Genomic DNA, 24,983 nt, shown 5'->3' with positions numbered 1-24,983 from the left:
TCTAAGTATATTCATTAGTTTTGGGTCTTTTACTTTTTCCTTACCTAGCATAACCTCTTCAGAAATCTTGATATTTAGAATCATGTTCAAAAGCTGTTCACAGTAAGTCATCTGGGGCACTCAAGTTTTGTTGTTTCAAAACTCTTCTCCCCCCTCCACGCAAACCCCGTTGCTGGGGACTCATGCATGCCATCTGCTGGCACTTTCTAAACCTCTTATGAGCACATTCCTGTTTCATGGCCTCTCCCTTGTTCCTCCAAGTGACACAAAGCACCCCCAGTACCACTGAGGTCACAAGTTACCGGTGTCCCTAAAAGGCATCATCTCCCCAGTGGGGTGCCCAGATGCTGAAATAATCACATTTACTGGGCACTTTGCCTGAATTTTTTTTCTCTTTGAAGCATATTTTTCAGTAATGTTGGAATAACTACTTCTTTTTTAACTAGGAAAATCATTTTAATACTAGTTAGCATTTATGACAAATATTTTATTTCCCTGTGATTCAGTGGGCTTTTGATATGAAAATGTTTAGGATTCATGCCAGCGTCCTATGCTCATGGCAGGGCCCTTGGACCTAGTTGGTATTTAAGGGTTCCTCCAACACAACCAAAACCATTCCATGATTTTATGATTTATAAAATCTTCTGATAGTAAAGAAACATTGAAAAAGGCATGCCCACATAATGTAAAACCGCATGTGGTTCCTTTCAAGACTACATATTAAGTCCTTTCAATCACTTTATTAATATGGCAGTTATTTGCAATCTTAACCACATGCACTTGCAGTTGCACTTTTTTGTGAATATGTTAAAAAATACATGTCTGTGCATGAATATGGAAATGCATGTAATTATATAAAGATAGATGTGAATGTTTGCAAGTCCATGTGTTTCTGTAAAGCAAGCAAACCAGCTATGACTGAAAAATTTTGAGCACCACTGGAACTTCCTTGGCTTTAAAGGGATGAGCATACATGCATGCATGGACATTCACTCATATAATATCCCTTCTTGTGTGTCTTGCAGAAGAGCAGGTAATCTGAACTGCTTTCTTTGTTTCACATTACCAAACCAGTATTCTTCAGGAAAAGATTGAAGCCCACCAGAGTTCTTGTTCTGTAATCATAGTAATCACTGGTAGGGAAATTGTTAAGTGGCTGAAGTGGTAATTCAAAAGAAGCACTGCATAGCAAACTTTCATTTAGCTGAGGAAAATGTAATGTGATAAGACCAGCAAAATAAACGGGGTCTTCCATCCTGTTTGCACAAAATGACTGCTAAGTCCCGGGGGTGGAGATGAGGACTTGTGCTCTCAGCTCCTACCCACAAAAGTGCCAATCTTATATGAACCATTTAACACATATTAATTTCTGGTTCATCAGCAATGCTATCAAAACAGGGATGAAGAAAGGCCATGGCTAACTTGAGGTGTGTTAAAGTGGTAAAACCTCTGAATATTCTTACTAACTTTTTTGATCCAACCCTCCTTTGTGTCTCTTTGAAGGAGAAAATATGCTTATTTGCTTTTTTGCATGATGTTGATGAAGTAGCTAGTTCTAAGGAAGGAGAAAATAAAAAGGCAAACTAATATGTAAGAGCAATTTTGTGTAAAGAAAACATTGCAACACTCAGACCAATGCAAGGATGCCTGAATCACATTTCCTGAAATGCAGGAAGACATAGCTTCCCTGAATCAGCCAGTCAATCTACCCTTAAGGATGCCAGTCTGTGGAAAACCAAAGCTTAATGACAAGCATTACAATCTAGAAAATGTAATAGAGGTTAAAAAGAGTTTTAAAAAGTCTCTTAAAAGACTAGCATATGACAAATAAATGATAAATCCTATAACACACATATTGAAAAAATACAGGAAAAGCATAAATCTTCTAATCTCTGCCCTCACTCTTCCTCCCACACTATTGCAACAATGAAAGCCTTACTTTTGGATTTTCTTGTTTTATATAGGTTATCTCTTCAATGGAAAAACAACACACATTGAACTTACATTGGTTTCTGAAAATGAATGTATTATATGTTTTTAGGAATTGGTCGGATAATCTTATGAAACATTAAAGTTAAGCCTCTTATTAAGATCATATTTAGAAAAATGTCACAGTGACACATTTTTGGGAATCTTAATTATGAGAAAAGACACTGGTAGAAGACATTATTCTACAGAGAGAAATAGAAGAAGTAAAATAAAATAATTTTTCTGTTATTTATATAAATCATTTGGTGCAATTATAACGGTGTTCAAGGATTAATATTGGAATGTTAGAATAATAACATTTAAAATAATTGCTTTTGTTCCTTTAATCTCCTAGCTTCATTGTTCTTTCATCTTCTGCTTAAATCCAAATGGCTGCATTTGAAAACTTTTAAAAACATTTCACCAGAAAAGCTTATAGAGATATATTATCTCACTTTCATTTCTGTCCTGAGGCTATCATGTTTGACAGTGACAGAAAATAGTTTCAAGGACAATATAATGACAGAGATGGAATAAATTAAAGGAAACTATAAACTACTTAGTTGCAGAAATAATTTGCTCTTGTTCCAAAACTGAAATCTGGAATAAATATTTTAGACTGGAAAAAAAAAAAAAGCCTTTAAACAGGAGCAACCTTGAAAAAAAGCTGCTTCTATTTAATTCGTGATAGCAGTGTTTTGAAGAATTCCTAACTTTATCCATTTGCCACTTTCTCTGCAAAGTATAAAATTTGGGTGAAAAGTTGATTACATATATATTCTGAAAGCATTTAATCATCAGCAATGTCTTGCTAATCAGGCATAAATCTGAGGGGTTAATTAAAATAGGGTGATTGTTTTCTCAGTGCTGAAACGCAGCCGATGACCCTCCAGTCCCTACTTTTACAGGGCCCAAAGCTACTCCCACATGCCGATGGGGAGCTGAGAGCAGCACACTTTTGCCTTGATACCTGCAGGTCTTTTCACACCCTTTCCCTCTCACACCCTTTTCCTCTCACACCCTTTTCCTCTCCCCTTCATGCCACACACTTTGGTGTCACTTTTACTTAAGCAAAACAGAAGGAAACACCAAGCTTACAGGGTAGGTGAAAAATCTCAGCCACAGCCCTGGATTAGGGCTCTGGCTCATGGGATGGAGAGGTGCCTCCATGACCCTGAGACTGAGAAACCAAAGCTAAGAAAATGATTCAGAGTTAATGAGGCCCATACCTATAACCACTGTGTATTCATTAGGCCTGATCTTACTAATAAGTTTGAAAGATAGTGATTTATTTCAGATCTAAAGGTAGACTTTTCTAACTTTAATGTTTATAAGAGTCTGCTGACTGTATTGTGGCTACAGCAAAGTAACAGTAGTGTTTGGTGGTTCTTCCTGATTAGAGGAAATTTTTAAATTCCCTCAGGCCAAAATCCTTTGGTGCCTCTGCAGAAACATAAAAAAATGGATAACGAATTTTAAAAACTGAAACAAACGACAAGTGACTAGAGGCCTTCAGCACCTCAGACGTGGCAAAATGAATGTGGAATAATGTTAAAAAAACATGTTTTTTAAAACATGTTTTAAAAAAACATGTTTTTTAAAACATGTTTTTTAACATGTTTTAAAAAAAATGTTGATGTCGAAGTCTCCATGACTACTTCTGAAATCCATTCAAAATCCTTCATTGTTTCTAGCTTTCATAACTAGGTTGATTGAACCCAAGGTGTCCATTTTCCTTTTCTTATTTTGAAAGTCTCTACTATAATTAATGGTTTGTAGAGTAACAGTGGCTGTTTATTACTTTAAAAAGAAATGTAAATATTTATGACTTAATATACCAAATTTGATTAATGATGTCAGGTATCTAAGTTTACATACTTAAAGAAATCTGATATTAAATGCTGATTTAATACTTTGTGTTTTCTTTCTATGCATATCAAATGGACCACTCAGTGTGAGTTACTGACTGCTTTCTAAAGTGTAAAGCTATATGTCTTTCAGTTTTGATTAATATACATAATGGTGGCAGTATGCAATTCTGTTCAGAGTGGCTATGCTTGCAATGCTTAGATTAAATCATTTTGAAGACGTTATGAATTAAAAAAAAAAGAAATTACAACAAACACAAGACATAACGAACCCAGCATTTTAGAAATAGATATTAATTTCTTTATATGTTTAGATTTATTGTGAGTTCAATAAAAACACCAATTGAAAATATAAAGACTTGCCTTCATGAAGAGAGGTTTATTTTGGGGAATTGTGGCATAATTTTTAACTACTGTATGACTACAGTGTCTCTGTAATAATTACATAAATGAATCCTGCTTTATATCACACTGAATTCCCACAATGCCTTGCCTTCTCCTCAAGTGCCATACCCTTTCTAGTTTTCTTAATACTTTCCCAGTCACAGCTTCCTAAAAAGCTTTTAAATAACTTATGCAAACCTTTCTTTTCTTTTGTCCTTTTTTTAAATTAATTACCTATAGATCTGCGTATTCTCTAGATACTATGAGATGAAGATTGCCCCCATTTTGCATAAATTGCTTTTTTTTTACTATTACAAGACTTATAGGCTCAGCTCCTTGTTAACATGGCTCACAATAAAACTGAGTTTGCTCAGGTCACACTAGAGACTAACACTTGCCCAAGGATATTTCTGCCTTATTGCCTTTTTTCCCTGAGAAATCCTCCTCAATGAGCAGTAATAACACTGTTAAATTTGCATCCAGTTCACCTGGGTTTGCAGTTGGGGGCTTTTCTAATGTACTGCCTTCTCTTGGCTTCACATGGGCCATAACTTTCACTTTCTAATTTGTTTTGGCTGACTGACAGCGCGGAAGTAGAGGAAAGAGAGGAAGCCTTTCTCCCTTCACCCATCCATGAATTCATCATTGCCTTCAACCTTAATTCATTCTATGTCCTTCTGTAATTTTGGTTATGATTGTTCTTCCTGAGCAGTGACAAAGTTGAAAAGAAGTCACTGGCAGGGGTAAGGCCAGGTCAGACACTGCTCTGGTGGGTACCTGCCTCCTTGGCTGCTTGTTGGAAGGTGGCAGCAGGATCTAGGAGGCTGATATTTCCTTTCCTAAGCCTGAGGTATCTCTGTGGTTTGCCCACCAATATCAGAAGCAAAGATACAGAATGTCACCTAAAATGAAGCATAAATACTCATTCCTCCACATACAACCACATACAAAAGCATGTTTCCTAATTTGTTCTTGTTTCTATTCACACAAAAGGGGCTGCAATCCTTGTAGAAATCAGGCCTTTTGATTTTACTGACTTGTTACTCTGCTTTCTGATCAGTGTCCTGAAGTTTCTAAGCAGTATCCTTCAATTCTGGAACAATTCCATTACAATGACAAATCAGTTGCGCTTAACTTGAAGTGTATGCTCTTCTCTAACTTCCCCCTCATTTGCCAAATGGATTACAGATAAAAAATTAAAATTCCTAATTTTAATACACTGAACACTGAAATTTTAACACTGAAATTCCCACCTCTCACCCTCTTTGATACATGAGGTAAGCTTTAATCTCTTTCTGAACCGATATATACTGCAAGCAGAAAACACAGTCAAGTGAGAAAAAAATCTCATTGCTCAAATAAGCAAGATATGTATATTCATGTATTCACAAAGAAATTCATCAATGTTTTCAAAATGAGAGAGTTTTGGAGATTTTCCAGCTTTCTTCTGGCACTATCAGTAGGCGATATTTCAAACTGCTGTTTCTTCATCACAAATGCAGTGTCACTATTAAGCAGCATGCAAAAACATAACTGAGCTGGTGGGTCTTGCCTTGTTCATTGTTTGATGATGGCATCATAGGAATGCAAGCAATTCTTACATCTAGTGATGATGTAAGGCAAATTTCCAAAAAATAAATCAGCCATGCATTTTATTACACTAACAGCTTTCTATTGGTACTTAAACAGTACCAAGAAAACTTGTCTTGTGGACTGAAATCAACACATTCGATACAGCTTGTTAGCAACCATATCAGCTTCCTAATCAACACTAATTTGAGTTGACAGAGTAAAGCTAACCAATGCAGACAACAGGGCACAGGCAGAAAGGCTCTGGGTAATATTGGGAGAGGAGGCATACATGCTCGAATGAAGATAAAGAAAAGGAAAGAAAAGGCAGACAACTCTCTTCATACATCTTTTTGCTCACACATTGAAAGTGTGAAAAGGATATCCAAGAATCATTTGCCACATGCTCTGAAGAGCAACTTTAAAAAAAATTGTCATATTTTTTGTCACATTCAAGAGTTTTACAAGTATGAAAGAAAAAGCTGAAATCGGACAGCGGTACACAACAGATGGGCTGAATTTCACTTTCTACCTCTAATAGAAATGACAGCTTCCATAAATGAAGATTTTTCTCTAGTGATGTTTTTTTCAAAGCCCAAAAAATGTATCTTAACAATGCCTGTGTGAGATGAGAGTATTGCTAGTGTGCCCCCACAAGACAGGGAATTGACCACAGGTGTTCAAGATGAATTGTAAAATATAACAGTGAACTTGAAAGTCAGTCTGAGAAGCCTGACCCTGAACCTGACCTTTTTCCAATGGCATGACTGGGGGGAGCCTACCCAGGGCCTTCAACTGCATTTGAGGCTTGTTCACTATCTCTGCCAATAGGCCCCAAATATTTCCTTTTGCTTAGCCAAATTGAATGAATTGGGAGTAAAATACACTTAGGGGAAAACTGTGAAAAAATTTTAGTCATCTGCCCACCATTGCCAGGAAGCCTGTGTCAGAGGCCAGAGAGTTTTCTCTCTAGGCATGTCTTCTTTGGGATAGAGTTGATGTAATCTGAGTCACCCCCTCTTGCTGTTACAACAGCCATAGCCACCTAATGCCCTCACCAAGAGATTGAGTCAACTTCAGCAAAAAGCCAGTGGGCTTGTTTTAAGCTGTTCACCATGAGTACAACTCAATTGTGAAGGCAGAAACCTTCAGCTAAAGCACAGTAATGAACAGCTGGTGGGCAGTGACTGCTAAAATTGCGATATCCACTTTTGAAGTCTCAGGTGTTTTAATTTTTTCCTTCTGCATTTTTCTGCCTTAACTGACATGATTTCCATTTCTACTACACAAGACAAGCATCTTACAGTGATTAGCATATTTCTTCTGTGTATTGCTGGTTTGTTCTCAGTGCCTAAGACCCTCCTTGTGCAGTGAGCAAAGCAGAAGTCTGAAAAAACTATATGTAATCATTAACTAAATAGTGTGACATAACACATGCTAATAAGACAAGTGAATGCTTAAATAGGCTACCCTAGTCCCTGGGTGCTTACCTTGGCTGCATTTCAGGGCAAAACCCTGCTATTTCTCTATGCACTCTTGCTTTTCATGGCAGAGAGCTCAGGCTTGCATGTAAAAAAGCATGCTGTAGTGTTCTCCCCTGTGTGGGAGTGCTGAGAGTGCATGGGAGCACACAACAGCATCTCTAGGCCACTGCAGACAAGGACCAGGTTTCTGTGTGGCCTCAGTCTTTTCTCCTTGCTCTATGCATGCAGTTGAAACCAGATTGTTCACCAGACCTTTGTGAAGGTGCCACCAGGGAAGAAGAGGAAAATATTTCAGTAGGTGGAATGAATGATTCAAGTACAGAGAAATACTGAAATAAAAAACACCAGTTTTAGTTCTTGCTGATTGTCTTTCTGTAACTGACCCATACACCTGCCTCCAGGAAGTCCTTGTCTCACTGACAATTCTCATGGGCCTTACTACTTTTTCAGTTTTTAAAATATACCCCTTTCATTTTCCCCAGCCCCAGATTTTCATTTTCATGCCCCAGATTTTAGTCCTTGTAAAAGCTTGTTTGTGTGCTCTCCAAATATTCATCTTTGTTCAAAATGATTCTTCACCATCTGCAGTAAACAATAGGAAGAATGACCTGCAAGCAGATGCCCACTGTATTTTTTCATATAATTTAATCACAGTCAATTTGTGCCTTGAAAAATCCACATTAATAGCACATCTGTAGAGTCACAGAAGTACATTTGAAAGTGCCATTTCACTTTTATTTGCACACTATAGTGGAAAACCAAAAGACCAGAGGCAATAGAATGAGGAATACTGAAATGTTGTTTGCAATGAAATGTTGTTGTTGTCTGTCCTTGTCTTTCCAAAAGGCTGAAATTATTATTATTATTCTTTTAGACAGTAACCCTATGGATTTGCTTGTATCTTGAATTGTGAGCTTCCTATTTACGGCTTTTCCCAAGTTCTGTCATTTGCCTTGCTTGCAGTGTTTGACTGTGGAAGCTGGAAAAAGCTTCCTCTGTGGAGCAATTGCAAGAGTTGCTAAATATTATGAACACCATCCCACAACACATCTGGCAGTGCATTTATTAGCATAAGCTTGATACCCTTTTGTATGAGGTAAGGTCCTGAGGAGATCATCTTAAAAATGCTGAAAGAATATCCACTGATGATGTCTGGAGAGATAATATCCTCTAATGAAACTGGGAGAATGGAGAAATGCTGAGTGGAAGAATAGTTCTTCATGCATGAAGCAATTCCAGAAGCTGAGGTGTTGGGAAACCCACCAAGTATCATGGGACTGTAGATAAGGTTGCAGGGATGGCAGAAGTGAGCAATGAGTGAGTGGGAATGACTTGTGTTTGCAAGCCTTGCTGGCTGTTAGTGGTGTACTTACTCATACAGAGCTTGTCTTAGGTATTTGCTACCTTCATTCATTTTAACCTGCGGCTGTAAACACATTTGTTATGAAAGGCATAAACAAAACAAAACAAAACAAATAAAGAATTCACACAAACCCTGTATGAAGCCTCTGAAATCTGACTACTGGACTATTCATCACCTTCCTATCCTCATCACAAAGGCACTGCACTATTTGTTATTAGTAGAGAACATGAGGATGAGAGGAAACAAACAAAAACAAAAAAAGGAGCAAAAGTCAACACAGAAAGGAATTGGGAAATGAACAAAGGCAGAAGAACGATGCTGACGGTGTTGGAGGGAAAAAAGTGGAGACATGGTCATGACAGAGAAATGAGATTCAATTCAATAACAGACTCCTTTATGAAGGAATGCATTTATGTTTTCTCTTGCCTCGGTACTTTTCCTATTGTGAAAAGGTGAGGCTTTTGAGTAAATTTGAATGCAGTAGTGCCGTAGCAGTGATTATCAGAACAGTCTCATGTGTACTTTTAGCCAAATAGTCTTCAGAAGTTCTTAAGTCCATTTTGTCAATTCAATGGGAATTTTAATTGACTATTAAAATACAACATTATGGAATAAAGACATTGCTGAACTGCTGCAGAAATACCAGAAAATGTGTTGTCAACAGAAAAGTGATTCTCTTCTGTAGGCTTATCAGAACTGCTACAACAGCAGAAATAGCCCAGAGCAGCAGTAATTGAGGATACAGAAGAGCTTTCCACACATGCTTTTCCCCCAAACATAAGCAAAGCAAAGCGAAAGTCCAATCATTAAAACATTAATTTTGCATGATTCTCCCTTCTCATTACTTCATATGCAGTAGGTTATATTTCACTGTGTGATAGAGAATGATGGGAGGCGCACATGTACAACAAAGGGTAAAAATTACATGACTAAATGAAATTGCCTTGAAGGCAATGTGCAGAACCCAGATCTTTGAGTACATTTGTCCTCTTTTTGTTTTCCAGAGCAAATCTGCCAGTGACTGCACTGATTTAAGACATGAGGATTTTTGTGTCCTTGGCTTCATGAGTTCATAGGGGAGGGCTGAACACAGATTTCACCACAGTCCCGTCCCAGCTGATGGCTTCATCCATAGCAAGTTCCTCTGAACAGCACTACGGGTGGAAACGTGCCTCACTATTGCCCATGAGCTCTCCCACATGCACGGCTCAGGTGATGTGACATTGCACCAGGCATCAATGTCAGTGGCAGTGTGTACCAAAGTCAGCTCATGGGAGAAGCCAGTGAAGTTTGTCACTGCTCTGCTGTCCTCACAGAGGGGTGAATGCTGCAGTGTGAACCAGTGCAAGTTATAAACAGACACCTTGTGCTCTGAAGAAATGATGTGCTCACAGGAATGGCAATACCACCACATCACAACAATCTTCTGAAATTGCATTTCTGGAAATCAAATAAATGAAACTGAGCTTGTACTGAATCTGTGTAAAGAAGTGGGTGACCTTCCATCTAATCCTGAGTTTCTCATTAAACAGCAGTTGAGAAGAAATTGTGGTGGATTGACAATGAGCAGCATGAAGACCATACACAGACCAAAAGCAGTATGAATATTATACCACTGCTGGTCTCAAAGGGCTTTATTAAAAACAAAAGCATATAAAGTAGTTCCTGAATAGGATGATTTTTAATTGTGTCCTCCTGGGAAATCTGTACAATACAGACTTTCTTGTTTCCCTTGTATTCTAGAGGGACCTGACAAGCTCTCAAGAGCTTCCCTTTGGCCCAAAAGGAGTTACTGCTAGGTTTCTGGACTCTAGTTAGTCTTAGTGGTGAATAATGTTTATCTGGTTCTAAAACAAATGAAATTTTATTGGCATCTTTTTTATATTTAAAGAAAGAGTAACCAAATACATAAAGGGTTCAATGTGACATCTCCTAGCTCCACTTTCTTATTACCACAAATCTCTGAGCATACACAAACAGCAGTGTAAAAGCAGCAAATAGCAGCCATTAAGATGATACATGCGACATGCCCAAGTGCCATGGTATTGTTGAGCAGCCTGCATTGCCCTACACTTCTCAGAAAGGCAGATTACCTGTTTTCTTTGGCCTTTAGGCAGTGCAAAGTTTCCTGAGCTGGATCTAGATCAAACAGCTGCTGGGCATAGCACTACAGCACTGCACTTAACACCCCTCCATCATCTACCTGTGGTCTGTATGTAGCATAGGCACTGCATTAGGAAGGCTGGGAAGAGGAAAATCTGTAATAACTACAGTGGCTGAATAATGTGGGGGGAAAAACTCACAACCTGAAAGAGAAACCCTCTGCACTTAACCATGCTAAATATTAGGAAGCACCAATGGACAGGACGTGACTTTAATTTTGATCTTGCCTCTGTGTCATTTTAGAATTTTTTCCTGGGCTAGCAGGGGTGCTTCCTTCCCATTGGGATTTACAGGCTAACATCTCTAGCAGGATCAATTATTTATCACAAAAGATAACTAGAGGAGAAAGAGCAGAGCTCTATTCTACTACCCCTGGCTTATTTCACAGCTTTATAGCTAGTGCCAGACAAAAACCATGCACCAGACAGGCAGGACTCTTTCTCTGATGATGAGGCACCCACTTGGAAAGAGACAAACCAGGCTCCAGTGTCTACTTGGCAGAAAAGGGAACAAAGCACTCCAGCAGGGAAGCCTGGCACTCTTCAGTTTATGTTACTGAAACCTCCATGCAAAGAGGTCTCTGAATGACAGCCTGTAACTGGACAGCTTCTACCAAAATTGGGTCAGCTCCGTTCACAGGCACCAGCTGAGGATCTGCCCTCCCAATTATTTATGTTTGCTGTGATATGGTAACGATATGGTACATTCCCCAACCATCCCATTGCCTTAGATTGATCTCTCAGATGTTGTGAAAGATGATGAAAGTAGCAAGATGAAAGAAAAAGGAAAAGCGCGAAACAAGCTCACATTAAATATTCATAACTGGTAGTAATTACAAACAGAAAGTAGGAAATAAAGCAGTAGTGATTATGCAGTGTCCAAATCATCTACCTACAACTCCCTCCAGGAATTTTTTCTCCTTAGATTTCTGTTGTTGAAGTTGGAAAGTGACCCGATATTTTTGGCCTGTTTCTTTGGTCATACTTTTCCACCTTGTTTATCTGATTCATAAACAAAGGCCCGGGTTAGTTGAGAGTAAAATTAAGGCTCTACACCTTATTTCTGCTCTCCAGTAAAAGCTATGATGAACCTCTGTCTTCAGTAAAAACAAAACAGCTTTTCTACTGTGCAAAACTTTGGATTTCAACAGCTAAACTGTTGTGATGTCACTTCAGATGTTAAGTATTGTGGTTTTGTAAAAGGAACTGACCTCTAATTCATAATATTTCTTACTTTTTAAGATTTTCTAATATGACTCCTGCTTATTTTTAAAACTCAGGCAATTCTTATTGGTCATTATTAAGTCTGTTAACCAAAATATTTTTTAAAAACTACATGTACAAAAGGTTCCTTTTCAAATGTAAGGTGAGAGAAAACTAGGAGCTTTATCTGATGGCTTCTCTTTCATGTAAAAATTGATGAACATGCTGACTTTCTTGGAATGACCATTTCTTTCAACTACATTAAATCATAAGTTTATTCCATTCTGTCTGTATTTCTATGGTCTAAAAGCTGGTGTTGCTTAATCAATGTTAAATATCAGCACATATAGAAGAACCAAGAAACATGTCCTAGGATGTTGCTATTGGTTAAGGCATGTTGGATTTGAATCTCACGTCAGTGCTAGACAACAAGGTGTTCTGTCAGATGAAGGGTGGAAAAGTTTGTAGAACTGCAAACTTTTAGTTTCCTGAGCCATACCAACCATCTCAAACCACAGAAGTGACAGATAATTCAACCTGTTCCTACTTTGCTTAATTTCAATGTTCCCATGAAGTAGCCTTTCCCTGTGATATGGAACTTCAGTTTATTGAAATAAGAAAGAATTCTACTTCTGTGGTGAACTTGTCAGTTTTTGCCATCTGGGCACTCTGCTCAGCTTTGGAGACCACAGTAGCCTTGTTAGGTTTCTAAGGCACCCTAATTACACACACCTGAGATTGCAGAATGCTTCAATTTAAGCCAGCACCCAATCAAGTGCTGCGCTTTCACAAGTATTCAGAAACATCATCTGCCAGGATCAAGAGAAATTGAAAGGATATCTACTGGGTTTTATCTGCAGCTTTGATGCATAATTTTTCATTTTCTTTAGAGGGGTTTAATACAAAGAGAGAACATGCCTAGAGTCCCACAGAGGTGTTTTGACATTAGGCTTAATAAAGCATGAAGAAGTCATTAATAAATAATGTTTTGCTGGTTAACAAGTAAAGCTGAATGCATTCACGAGACCAGAAGTAGATCACATCATGCATGCAGCCAAATAACTTGCTAAAATGACTGCAATGGTTCCATTTTCTCCATTGTGTTTGGCACAGCCCAGCACAACATGGCACAAATAAACAAGCACTGCACCATATACACATGCACCTTCAATTACAGTGTTACTTGTCAATTTTTATTTGCACTCAGTGGGATTGAGGGGTTTGTAAACAAGCATTCATGAAAGTGACAAAGAGGTATTTATATATTGTAAAGCTTTGCAAAGATCGAGCATTGCTGTCTGGAGTTTCAAAGGAAAAAATCTCTTGTATTCATTGAGTTATGCATCATCCCTTTCCTGTGTCAAAGCTACAAGCTTAATACATTTTACTGCAGACACATTTGAGCTACAGCTTTCAAGGCTGTGTCAATATTTTCATATGTCCTTATTTTCCAAGGTTAAACATTCTGGCAAGTTTTGACAAAGATTCTGAGGAGAGTATCTATGTGCTTGGGGTCAAATACACAGCTCCTATCCCCTTTGGCTACAGCCAGGTTTCATGTGGAATCTGGATTGGGAATGTGGCAGCATTAGGGTCTGTATTCACTCTCCATCATGATGATTTCTCAGCAAAATGCCTAAGTTGGGAGCTGAAGTCACCCTAAACTCTCCCTGTGATCAGAGCCAAGAGACAAATGTTTCCAGAATGTGATTCAGATCTGGGCTTCTGATTACAAAATCAGCTTAAAATGAGCAAGTTCTCAATTTAGAGACTTCTGCTACATGCTTATGCTTGTAGGCAGGAAAACTCCTCGGTCCCTCCAATGAGGCCAAGGAACAGATTGTACAATTCAAGTTTGGGCCTGTGAGATCTATGCAGTTTGTGAGGGGGAAAAAAAAAAGATAGGAAAATGTTTCCTTATTTTATTTTTAGTTTGAGATATAGTCATATTCTAAATAAAGAGTCATGATATTCAGAAACAGGGACAAAGATTCCAAATGCATGTCTTCAAGTCTCCAGTACAGTTTGTATAAGCACAAAAATGCTCCAGTCCTCTATGTTAGTTCACTGCCATTTGTAGGTAGTGCAACTATCTTGGAATGAACATTGATTAAAAAAAAATATATTAAAAAAAAATATATATTTGATGTCATCTATTTACTGAAAACCCAACTTCCAATATATTTAGTGTGCTTATGAAAATTAGATTATTTTTCACACCTGATTGAGCTGCCAGGTTCCAAGAGTTACTGAGAATAAGAGGATTGGAGGAAGCTATAATAACTTCTGAAAATGACTTAAAATCTCTGATATATGTGAGGAAAGGAATAGCTATTTAGGTTGGGCAATTTTTCCAGTTGTTTGGAAGGTTTTTTCAAGAGAAGATATGAAGAAAATGAACTTCAGATCCATGCCATTTTGGAACATGAAATTGAAAAGTACCAAATCTTTTAATCTGAATCACAAATGGGGTGATTTTCCTGTGACATTTTGAATTCTGCCAAGGTAGAAAAGCCTTTTTTCTAAACATCCACAGATTTAAGATGTTCAGGGAGCTGAAATATTAAATAAGCATTTTTGATATGGAACAGTAAGTAGGAATGGATAAAATGCATGGCCCATTTATTTTCCATGTTTTTCTTCCATTTACCACTGAACATCATTTCTATCCATGATAACATAAGAATGCAAATGCATGAGCACAAGTCAGTGAAAACTGAAGTATTTTAGTGAATAAACTTTCTACATATTATCTTATGGCTTCACAATTCCTGCTGACTTGGTGTTGGGAAGCAGACTTGGGTGTGGATTATCTCTGAAACTGAGACATAAATTTTACAATTCAGTCTCCATTCCACTTTTTTCCTAATTGAAGTCCAAATACTCTAACCAAGAAAAACTTGCCTGTTCTCTCAGGTGAGAATCACAAGATTACTAGGAAACTCTCACTATCCAAACAATGCAGAACACAAGTTTTTGGAGACACCTGTCTTGTGAAATCTGAACTGTGGAGGGCAAGAATTAGCTGGATATACAACACAGCCAGTACAGCAATGCTTCTGGGTTGGGTGATGACAGAATTTGAAGTGACAAGCTTCCTTGCAAGCTAAGCTGCTTGTGAATCTTCAAATGGTGGTTTTCTCTATTCAGATTCTGCTTGCATTATACTTCAGGTATTTGCATCCTTCTAGGACCAATAATCCTGAAGCATATATGAGAACATTGACTTTTGTTCTTAGGGAGATAATTTAGGAATAACTTAGTCTTACAAAACATCGGACAAAAAAAAAAATCAGAAAATTGTATGAATTTGCATAGTTTTAGAATGCTACATCCACAAGATGTTAAAATAGCAAACATCCAAACTTTGTTTATGGCAAGCCTTTTGACTTCATGAAGGTGTAGCTGATACTCTCAAAGTTCCAACAGAAATCCACTTAGAAATATGTATATATCACCATGTGATGGAATCACACAATGTATACAGCTGTAAAAGGAAGGGCTTTATGGAAGGAAAATGCCATTACTACCTCATTTCGATGCACATTAACCTTCAAGGAGGAAAAATCAGAGACTAGTATTTGTTCTACAAAACATAAAAGTTAGCTAGAACAGTAAATCAAAAACAATAAGGAAAGGAAAGCTATTTAGTTTTTTTTTTTTCCCTTTTGCATTGATAAGTAAAAAGAAACTTCCGATTGAATTTTCGTACATATAGTTGTAGTATATTTTAAATATTAAGAGGTATTTCACTTTGTCAAGCCCATTAAGAGAGTCGTTTTCTTGATCTTCATCAAGATACCAACAAACTAAAAAAGGAGAGAAAGTGCCACCCTCTACCAGAACAATGAGAAAGGACACAGAAGGCATTTGGCAACCCATCTTGCAATTGGGTTGGTAACTCTCTTTTAGGGAAGGAAGAATGATTTAAGCTTTCAAGTAGCAGTTCAAAATATAGAAAAAAGCACCAACCAAATCAACAAGCATAGTGTCCCCAGGGAACCCAGTATTTTTATGGCAGTATTTCCTGTGAGTCTCCTAGCAGATCAAAGCATGTCAGCTTTCATTTTATCCCCTCAAGAACAAAATGTTCACACTGCAGCTTCTGATTTGCAAAGGCTCCAGGAGGCAGAGGCTGATCAGGAAAGTGTTTTGGAGTGTTCACGGCCCTGTCTCTGCTGGGACACCTTGCAGTGACAGGGCATTTTGGGAGGGACAACACCACTAGACCGTGACATAGCTTAGCTGGCTTTTCATTCCTTAGAGGAGCTGGGTTATACAAGTAGTCATGGAAAAGAAATTCCCAGATTTCCAGTAGAGCCCCGTGTGCCCTTTTAGCTGGTCAGACTGCTGTCAGGATTTATGATTACACCTCCTGATTTGAACACTAAAACAGGAGAAATTCTGCATTTACATGACTTCTCTAACAAGCTCTGTCTTTTAAGTACCCCTCTAGGAATACACGTACAATTTAGCAAAACAAATGCTTTATTCATGATGGCAATAAGTACAGAATGGCTGTGCACATATCAATTGAATAGTAGCTTTGCATTTTTTATTTTATTCCTCCCAATAACTACATGTTCCTACAAGTGTTTCACAGGCATGCTCTGAGTTTTCTACAGAGCTTTTAATGGAGAACATTTGAAAGAGTTTTCAAAAAGTGAATGAAACTGTGATAAGTAGCACAGCTGGTGAGCCAACAAGAGACTACAAGGAAGGCATTACCAGGAGGAAAATGTTCTAGGAATGTATTTTCCTTGTGAGGCCCAAAGATTAAACAATCAAGATCAATGCTCCAGTTCATATATGAAAAACTTACATGGAAAATTAACAGGATGACTTGAACACTCTCTGATTACATCTTTGCTTTTGAGACAGAAATTTCTGACAAGTATCCCCCAAAACCCAAAACTGTGCAGTCATCAGTAAGAAAGGCAAAAAGCTGAAGATCTGTATTGTTATTTTATTCTTTTTTACTCCTGAATGTGAACTGGAAGAAATACAAAGGAAATATTTAGACGAGCGCATCTTACTTGGTCATATTGTGACCTCAGAAAATCTAGGGGACTAAACTGTAGGTGACTGCTTACACCAACAAACTCCTCAAGAAAAAGAACCCAGGATGCCTTTTTCTGCTCCCTGTTGAGAAAACTGAGTAAAAAAGAAGATAATGCTTTCAGGTAGAAGGTTCAAGGTTTTTATAGTGACTACCTATTGTAAATCAACGGCAACTCTGACGAAGGGGAGAGAGAATGATGCATCTGACTCCATCATCAGAAGGCCAATGAATTGCTTTATTGTACTACACTATGTACATTGTATCTAAACTGAATCTGCTAAGCACTCGCTCTTGCTCACCACTGCGCAGAACTGCACTCATCTCTGATTCTCTCCTGACTGTCCCGTGACAGTCCCACACACACACACTTCTTGGCCCTGATAGGCCAAGGGAGCAAAACATCCTCACTTTGGGTAAACAATCTCCACATTGCATTCTACTTTAGCACAACACAGGCACAGCAAGCAAAATAAGAATTGTGTTTTCCTTCAGCTCTGCTTGTCTCACAGTTTCTCTCTGTTCAGAGGGCATGTGAATACCACAACTACCAAGACTTTTACAGTTACTTCTCCTCCATAATGATATTAATAATTTTTCATCAAGGCTTGGGACCTGGTTCAAAGGCCTGCTCCATCCTGAAACTGGATGCCAGCTTCCCCAGAAGTATTGTGTGTGGCTTCTCCAGTTGTGTGTTTTCATGGGACATTACTTGTTTATTGTTTTCATGTATGCTTTCATCTCTACTTGCCATTTATTTGTTACTGTAGGAGCTGTTGTATCCTGAAACATCCCTGATGAAGGATGTTTGCGTGACTTCCCAGAGTTTAAATCACCCATCTTTAACCTTTTTGCCACCAAGAGCAGAAGTTGTAATTTAAGCAGACATACAGGACCTCTGGAAGTAAATTCTTTGCTGAAGGGTTTCTGCAGTATGCATAGACCCTAAAAGCTCACTGCAGAACCAGAAGAGAATCGTTAAACTTCCCTCAGGAATTCTCTTTGCTCAGAAGGTTTCAGATTGTTTCTTGCAGACGCTGTCCATTTGCAGAAAATGAAAAAGCAATTGTGGATATCGAGAGACCCAAAATGGCTGTACCTTTGAGAACAGGATTAGTGCTTACTGTCCTGATGCAAACAGGAGCCTTGGAGAAACTGCACTGCAGGAGCAATGTTCTCTTACTGTGAAGAGCCAAACAGCCCTGGATACAGTGAGTTGTAGAAATGAAGCAGAGAGATCTTTGTGGCTAGGCCATCTTCTTGGAGCTGTGTGAACATTTTCTAGATTTTGTTGGTTTTGCTGCCTCATATTATAGGCGAAATGAAAACTAACACAGACTGCAAAAAAAAACCCAATAAAAAATGTGTTGCAGATGCTTTGAACTGGACTGTGAAGAGTTCTTGGTTCATTCTCTGGGGCCACAGCTGAGCAATGTGCTTATCCTGCCTTTTTCCAAGGATATGAACAGCCTCATTGCAAACTAATGCTTAAGGCATGAACATAGGAATCTTGCTCAACTGGCTGTCTGGATCATTTCTGTCTTTCAACCAGTATTGTCTGGATCTCACCCAAATTTATTCTCAGCCAGATGCTCTTCTCCAGGAGCCATTTTCCTCTAGGCAGTGCAACATCTTTATGATGGCTCTGGTTACATCTGCAGAAAGTGAGATATACACTTGGGTGTCATCTGCAAAGCCTGCAGCAGCTTAGCACCTCTCTGGAGTTTTCTGAAAGTATTGGAAAGGGATGTACGAAAAGGATTTACAGTCCTATGGTCAGACTGCAGGTGCAGGATATTGGGAAAAAAAAAAAAAACAAATGACGTTACCAGTTTTTCTGGGGTCCTATTAAAGCCAGATTTTGTGTCTGCAAGGTGCACAAGATTGCTCTATATTCACTCAGCATTTAAAGGAGGAAGAGAGATTAGTAATTCTTTGGGTCTGTCTGAAATTAAAAGGTCCTTGCAAATTAATACAGCCACACCAAGCTGGATATTGCTGTAATACTAGCAAATGGAAACATGGTGCGCAATATAAAACTCCCTGCATTAAATAGACAGAATGAAGAATATTGTTTCTTACTGCAATAGATTTTGTACACTGTGTATTTTACATTTAATTTTACAGTGCAAAGGATATTACTGAAAGAACCGCTTTAGTTGATAATTTTCTTGTTTGGTAGAGCTGATATATTAAAAGGTTAATGTGCTAAATTTGCATTTTTCTAGAGTGATTATTTTTTACTCCAATCTGTCTTTCCTCGTTCTGAACCTCTTTAAAAAGAAATGATATAAAATAGGACTTCTTTTTGACAATTTTAGCCAGAAAACCTTACTTTCCCTGCCGATTTTCATGCTCTACAAGCTTTGCCATCATAAACCACTTTGCATGTATTAAGGAGTATTATATTAGATGAGGCAATTTAAGTGTATCCCATTTCACTTGGTGAAACTAAGCAGCTTTGCATTATAACTAAGTTGAGCTAATGAGAATACGTTTAAGCGTGTGTTACCTGAAACTGAAGTTAGCTAGTCATTCAATACTGCAACCTGTGGGTTTGCAAAACGATGGCAGGAATCCTGCTGTGAGGGAGATAGGAAAATTATTATAATCTGCATTCCTAAATTGAATGAGTATTTTGCTCAGCAGAGGCCTCTTGACTGCAAATAGTCTGAAATTACATCCTGCTGTTTAAAATGCCTTTTTTCCAAGTAAGTAAAAATGCCCACATTTTCTTAAATAAAATATTTTTTAAATCTTACGCGAATTAAATTATTGAGAGAGGGGAAGCCATAAATCCTTTGCTACCTCTTGTAAAAACTGTTTGATATTCACATTTTTACTAGAAGACACAAAGTGTCTAGAATTTATGGATTTATGCTTTAATTATTTAATTATTACATTGTAAAAGCTTATCATCATATCTTTCTCATAATTTTTCTTTTGCTGAAAATATCCATGTTTACAAGTTTTTTAATTTGTATGGGAGGAAATTGTATGACAGACATCAGAATCAGCTAATAGATGTGATGTCTAACATGCTACTACGGTAAAATCGTATTGGAAGTTTCCAGAAAAGACTATATACAAAAGAGAGCAAAAGACCATGAGTTTACAAGACACAGGGGATAAACTTCTGCCACAAGAGTAGCACGGTAAACACAACTTCATTCATGTGAGTTCTTTATCTTATCAAAGCCAAAAATGACATAAAAGAAAAAAAAAAAAGGAAAAGGCCCTGGGGGAAAGGATTAAAGGCCACTGTAGTTGTTTGAGCAATCGTTTTCTACTGTGTGAAAGCAATACATACTGCAAATACTTTTCATTACATTCTCTTTAAGAGTTCAAAATGGAAGAGGAGGTGTCTCAGCTTATTCTCCTCAAATTCTCTGTCCTTTAAGCAATGACCAGTGAAAACATTTACAATGAAAGGTGTCTGTGCTCCCACTGGAGGCAGTGGGGGCCTGGGCTTTGCGACATTTTCTAAGTTGAACAAACCAGCACTACTTCTCTTGCCCAGAGTGTGGGTGTCCCTCTCTCTCTACCCCAAAAAAAGGTGTTTGCATTCTCAGCTGCTTCTTGGAAACTGTCCCTTCCCTACCTGCTCCCTGAAATCTACCATGCATTGAATGGGACTGTGGGGCAAAACCAAGGAAATAAGTGAATAGATGGGATGGATGAGCAGGAGCCAGGGATCAAACTCATGCCCAAGCCTTGTTTTGCTGTTACAGATAGATGTATGCAGCTTTATGCTTTCTGATAAGAAGTAGTGGCTGAGAGGAAGATGAGGTCACTCTCCTGTGAGAGGTGGTTCTCAGGGAGACTAAGTCAGGCAAAGGTGATGACAAGGGTACAGACATATCTTAAACACAACCTGTTTTTCTGGATCTTAAGGGACCTTATGCTGAGTTTCAGTCTTGTTGCTTTAGATTAGGATTCACAGCTCTGACCTACTTCTGAAATGGTAGATAGATCACTTCTGGGGTTTTTTTGTCACAAAATATATTTGACAGAAGACATTTTTGTTTCGACACATTAATTGAACCTCCCAGGACATGGAAGGGCAGAATTCAGTCTTTCCTGTGTCAGGGGACTTTCCTCCCAACCTCTGGGAAGAGGTTGTAGCATCCAGGATATAGTCTGTATGCTGTAGGCTTAACACAAAATCTACAGGATCAGTTTTAAATCTCAGGTTATGCCAAATGTTCCCAGTTCACAAGCCTTCCCCCCCCGCCCTCCATTAAATTCACACTATAGGTACTCAATTCAGTATAATCCTCATTTATTCACTTACATCAGGGTAATTTTTTACTTTTGCTACCTAAGCTTTTGCAGGCCTTGTGCAAAACTCTAGCTGTAACTCTATCTTTGATAAAATTCAGCCAGTAACAAAAATTAACCATGGAAAATTTAGATCCACTGGTCTTACAGCCAGTCAGATAATTTAGCTTATTCATTTTGATTTGCACTGTTTAAACGAACATGTCTATTACCTGTCAAAGACAGTTTGTTCTCCAATCTATCACATAATGTTTGTAACATTTTTTGTGGCATTAGCCATGAAATCCACAAAAGTTAAAAATAAAAAAAATTTTTACACCATTTTATAGCCAAATTTATTTGTTGGTATTAATGAACGTATGCTTTAGTAGCAATACTGTAAGCAAAGTGAAAGACATGGAGGATGCTTAACTTCACGAAGTACAACAAGTCCAAGTGCAAGTTGCACCTAAGTTGGGGCAATTCTGGGTATGAGTGCTGGGAGACAAGCTTATTGAGAGCAGCCCAGTGGAGAAGGACTTGGGGGCTCTCATGGAGGAAAAACTGGACGTGAGCCAACAGTGTGCTCTCACTGCCCAGAAGGCCAAACACATCCTGTGACTGCTTCAAAAGAGAAAGGTCAGCAGCAGGTTGAGGGAGGTGGTTCTCCTCCTCAGCTCTACCCTTTGAAGGCCCTGCCTGGGTGCTGCATCCAGGTCCAGAGTCCTCAGCACAGGAAAGATGGACCTGCTGGAGCAGGTCCAGAGGAGAGCCACAAAGGTGATTACAGGGATGGAGCACGTCCTCTGTGAAGACAGGCTAAGAGAACTTAGTGTTGTTCAGCCTGGAGAAGAGAAGGCTTCTGGGAGACCTCATAGCAGCTTTCCAGTACCTTAAGAAGGTTTATAAAAAGTAAGAAGAGGGACTTTTTATATTGGCAGATAGTGACAGGACAAGGAGCAATGGCTTTAACCTGAAAGAGGGCAGGTTTTGACTAGATGTTGGAAAGAAATTCTTTATTCACAGTGGTAGTGGCAGAGGCTGCCCAGAGAAGTTGTGGATGCCCTGGCTATATTCAAGGCCAGGCTGGATGAGGCTTTGGCAGCCTGGTCTAGTGAAGGTATCCTGGCCCATGGCAGGGGGGTTATAACTGATGGTCTATAAGATCCCTTCCATCCTAAACCATTCTTTGATCCTATCTTCCAGCCCTGTCTGTCCTAGAACAGCAAGGCTCTATCAACAACTATGCTGAGCTAGCCAAACCCATAATCCTATCCTTTATGTTTATTTATCAGTCACACACAGATATATTACACAAACCTCCCAAGCCCAAACATACAGTGCAGGAAGATGAAGTTCACAACACATTTTAACTCTGCAACTGAGATATTCATTCACCTCACAGTATACACGCACACAGGTATAAAAGATGCAATATTATCTAAAAAGTCCACATATTAAAGTTACAACTTATGCTTTTATATCAATTTTACTTTCTTGGAAAATATTAAGGTATCACATTGAGGGCACCTCACAGAACTAACACAGCTTTCCTCCACGCAGCAAACTTTGTACAATCTTGCAATTCCTCTAACCTTCTGCTTTTAAATGGAGTTTGTATTTTTATATTAATCTTCTCATTCCTACTGAAGTCTGTTACAAAGATTCTCTGTAACTTCAATAGAACTTAGATAAAATAAAACTGTATTGGGTTTTTTGTTTGTTTTTTTTCTCCTCCTATCTGGAGTAGATGTTTGGTGTCAATGGGCAAACTTCTTTTTGATGAGGGATGATATTTTTATCTTTTGTTTATTTTATATGGGAGATGGTGTTTAGAATACAAACTCAAATGCTAGCTAGGGTAGCAGACAAAAGAAGGCTGATTTGAAAGCTATTATTCAGGTGATAGCACTAGAATCTCTACACAAAAAAGAAAAAGCAGAACTCAATTTATATAGTTTAATTGCATCAAGTTTGAGTTCTGTCTGCTTTAGCCAATAGGTTTCCTGAAATTATTTTAATATATTTAATAGGAGATGCTTAAGAAGAAAAAGTAGTATCTGTAAAACTAGGGTGTTTTTTTTCAATGTCCATATGAAATAAGATTAAGTTGGCAGAATGAAACTGAAAAGAACTTTCCCCCTCTTCTCCCAAACCCAGATAGAGCATTAATCCTGAAGAATATTCTGCAAAAAATGAAAAGCAGATGGCAATCATAGAATAAAATCAAGGTTATGATTGTTCACTTTTCTTCTCTACTGCTCATAGCATGATCCACATCATTATAAACATAGTGCTTTTTTATAGTGTTATGATTAGTGCTGAAAATCCTGATGTATCTTTATGATCCTGCTACTTTCCTTGTCAGTTATGTGTCTGAGACATGACTTGATGAACACACATGCCCACACACATTCTACCACCTTTCTGAGCATGTATCTGCTTACAAAATTATTTCTTCTATGTTTTCAATCATACCATAGAAAAATCATGTCAGTGAATTGTTCTGGTCAAGGCTGATTTCCTGAGGTGGCAAAGTAGTATCAGAATAATATCAGCAGATTATATAATATTTTAGGAGAAACCAAAGGGTAGATGAAGCATATTATCAAAATCTCACAGTTTCCAGAATATGAATAGCTGCCATTAAGAAAAAATTAATTTTTTCCAACATGCTATGAATGCCTTTGGCATTCCCCTGAAGCCTACGTGCCATCTAGAGCAATCAAGCACACAGTTGAACAAACACTCTGACCGCCACTAACTGTAAAGAAGAACCATCTCATGAACAAAATAAAATATTGTCCCCTTTTTACAGGTTGTTGATCTAGTGAGAGTGGTTGAAATGCACAAAACACAAGTATAGAAGAAATGCCACAAAAATGGTTAATGGCAATCAAGCTCAGAGCATGGGCACATCTTTCTCTTGGTGGCCAGCTAGTCATTTAGAAGCCTTTAGGTTCCCTGAGCTCACTAAGCACATTTATTATGAGACAGTTAAAAGCATGATCTCAGCTATATAGACGTTGCATTAATTACCATTTTACTCATCTGTGTCCCTGTTCAAGCAACAAATTGAAACATAGTCCCTGGTGCTAAAGATGAAATTAAACAGTCCTGAAACCTGAGGCTTTTAAGGAAGACACTAACCTTTGTGTCCTTAGGCACATCCAGAAAGTCCAGTACGTCTGTGTCTGATGAAGAACATTCCAGAAGGATTTAACTCATCTGTTCCAGTGTTCAGTCCCAAGAACTCTTTAGTGGTTACTGAAAAGACCATTCAGGGAATAAAGAACCTCCAGGTATGCAGATGGAAAGATCAGACATCTCTGCCGAAATGGTGTACAACTCACTGAGCCTGTACAAAAAGAGAAGACACTTGCTGCATACTTGAAAATAATAATAAAAAACCCAACCCAACAAGCCAAACTAAAAAACTGAAAGAACTCAAAACCTCAGTTTCCCTGTTTAAGAATGAAAAGAAATTTTTTGCAGTAGGGCCCCAGAGGTAGTGCATGTCAGGTCATGTTTCTGGAAGTACTGTGTCAGTATCTTGTAAACATTGACAGCCTGGAATCTGGAGCACAGGTTACAAAGGAAGGGGAAGGGGGAAGGAAAATTACAACAAATGCATTTCACAATTCAAAGTCCCAAACAAAAGTT

The 24,983-nt window shown here is 38.3% G+C and overlaps 1 protein-coding gene across 1 annotated transcript in view; it reads right to left on the bottom strand.

Annotated features, from left to right (window-relative positions):
• The window catches only part of HS3ST5 (heparan sulfate-glucosamine 3-sulfotransferase 5), a 93,971-nt gene extending 69,297 nt beyond the window's left edge, over nt 1–24,674 (bottom strand). Inside the window, exon 1 of the mRNA XM_059842255.1 lies at nt 24,471–24,674. The gene's annotated coding sequence lies outside the window, so the exon portion shown is untranslated. The remainder of the gene's footprint in view (nt 1–24,470) is intronic.
• Between the last annotated feature and the right edge of the window lie 309 nt (nt 24,675–24,983).

Source organism: Haemorhous mexicanus, chromosome 3 (assembly GCF_027477595.1).
Source record: "Haemorhous mexicanus isolate bHaeMex1 chromosome 3, bHaeMex1.pri, whole genome shotgun sequence".
Taxonomy (NCBI): Eukaryota; Metazoa; Chordata; class Aves; order Passeriformes; family Fringillidae; genus Haemorhous; species Haemorhous mexicanus.
This window is presented reverse-complemented; position numbering and strand designations above follow the sequence as displayed.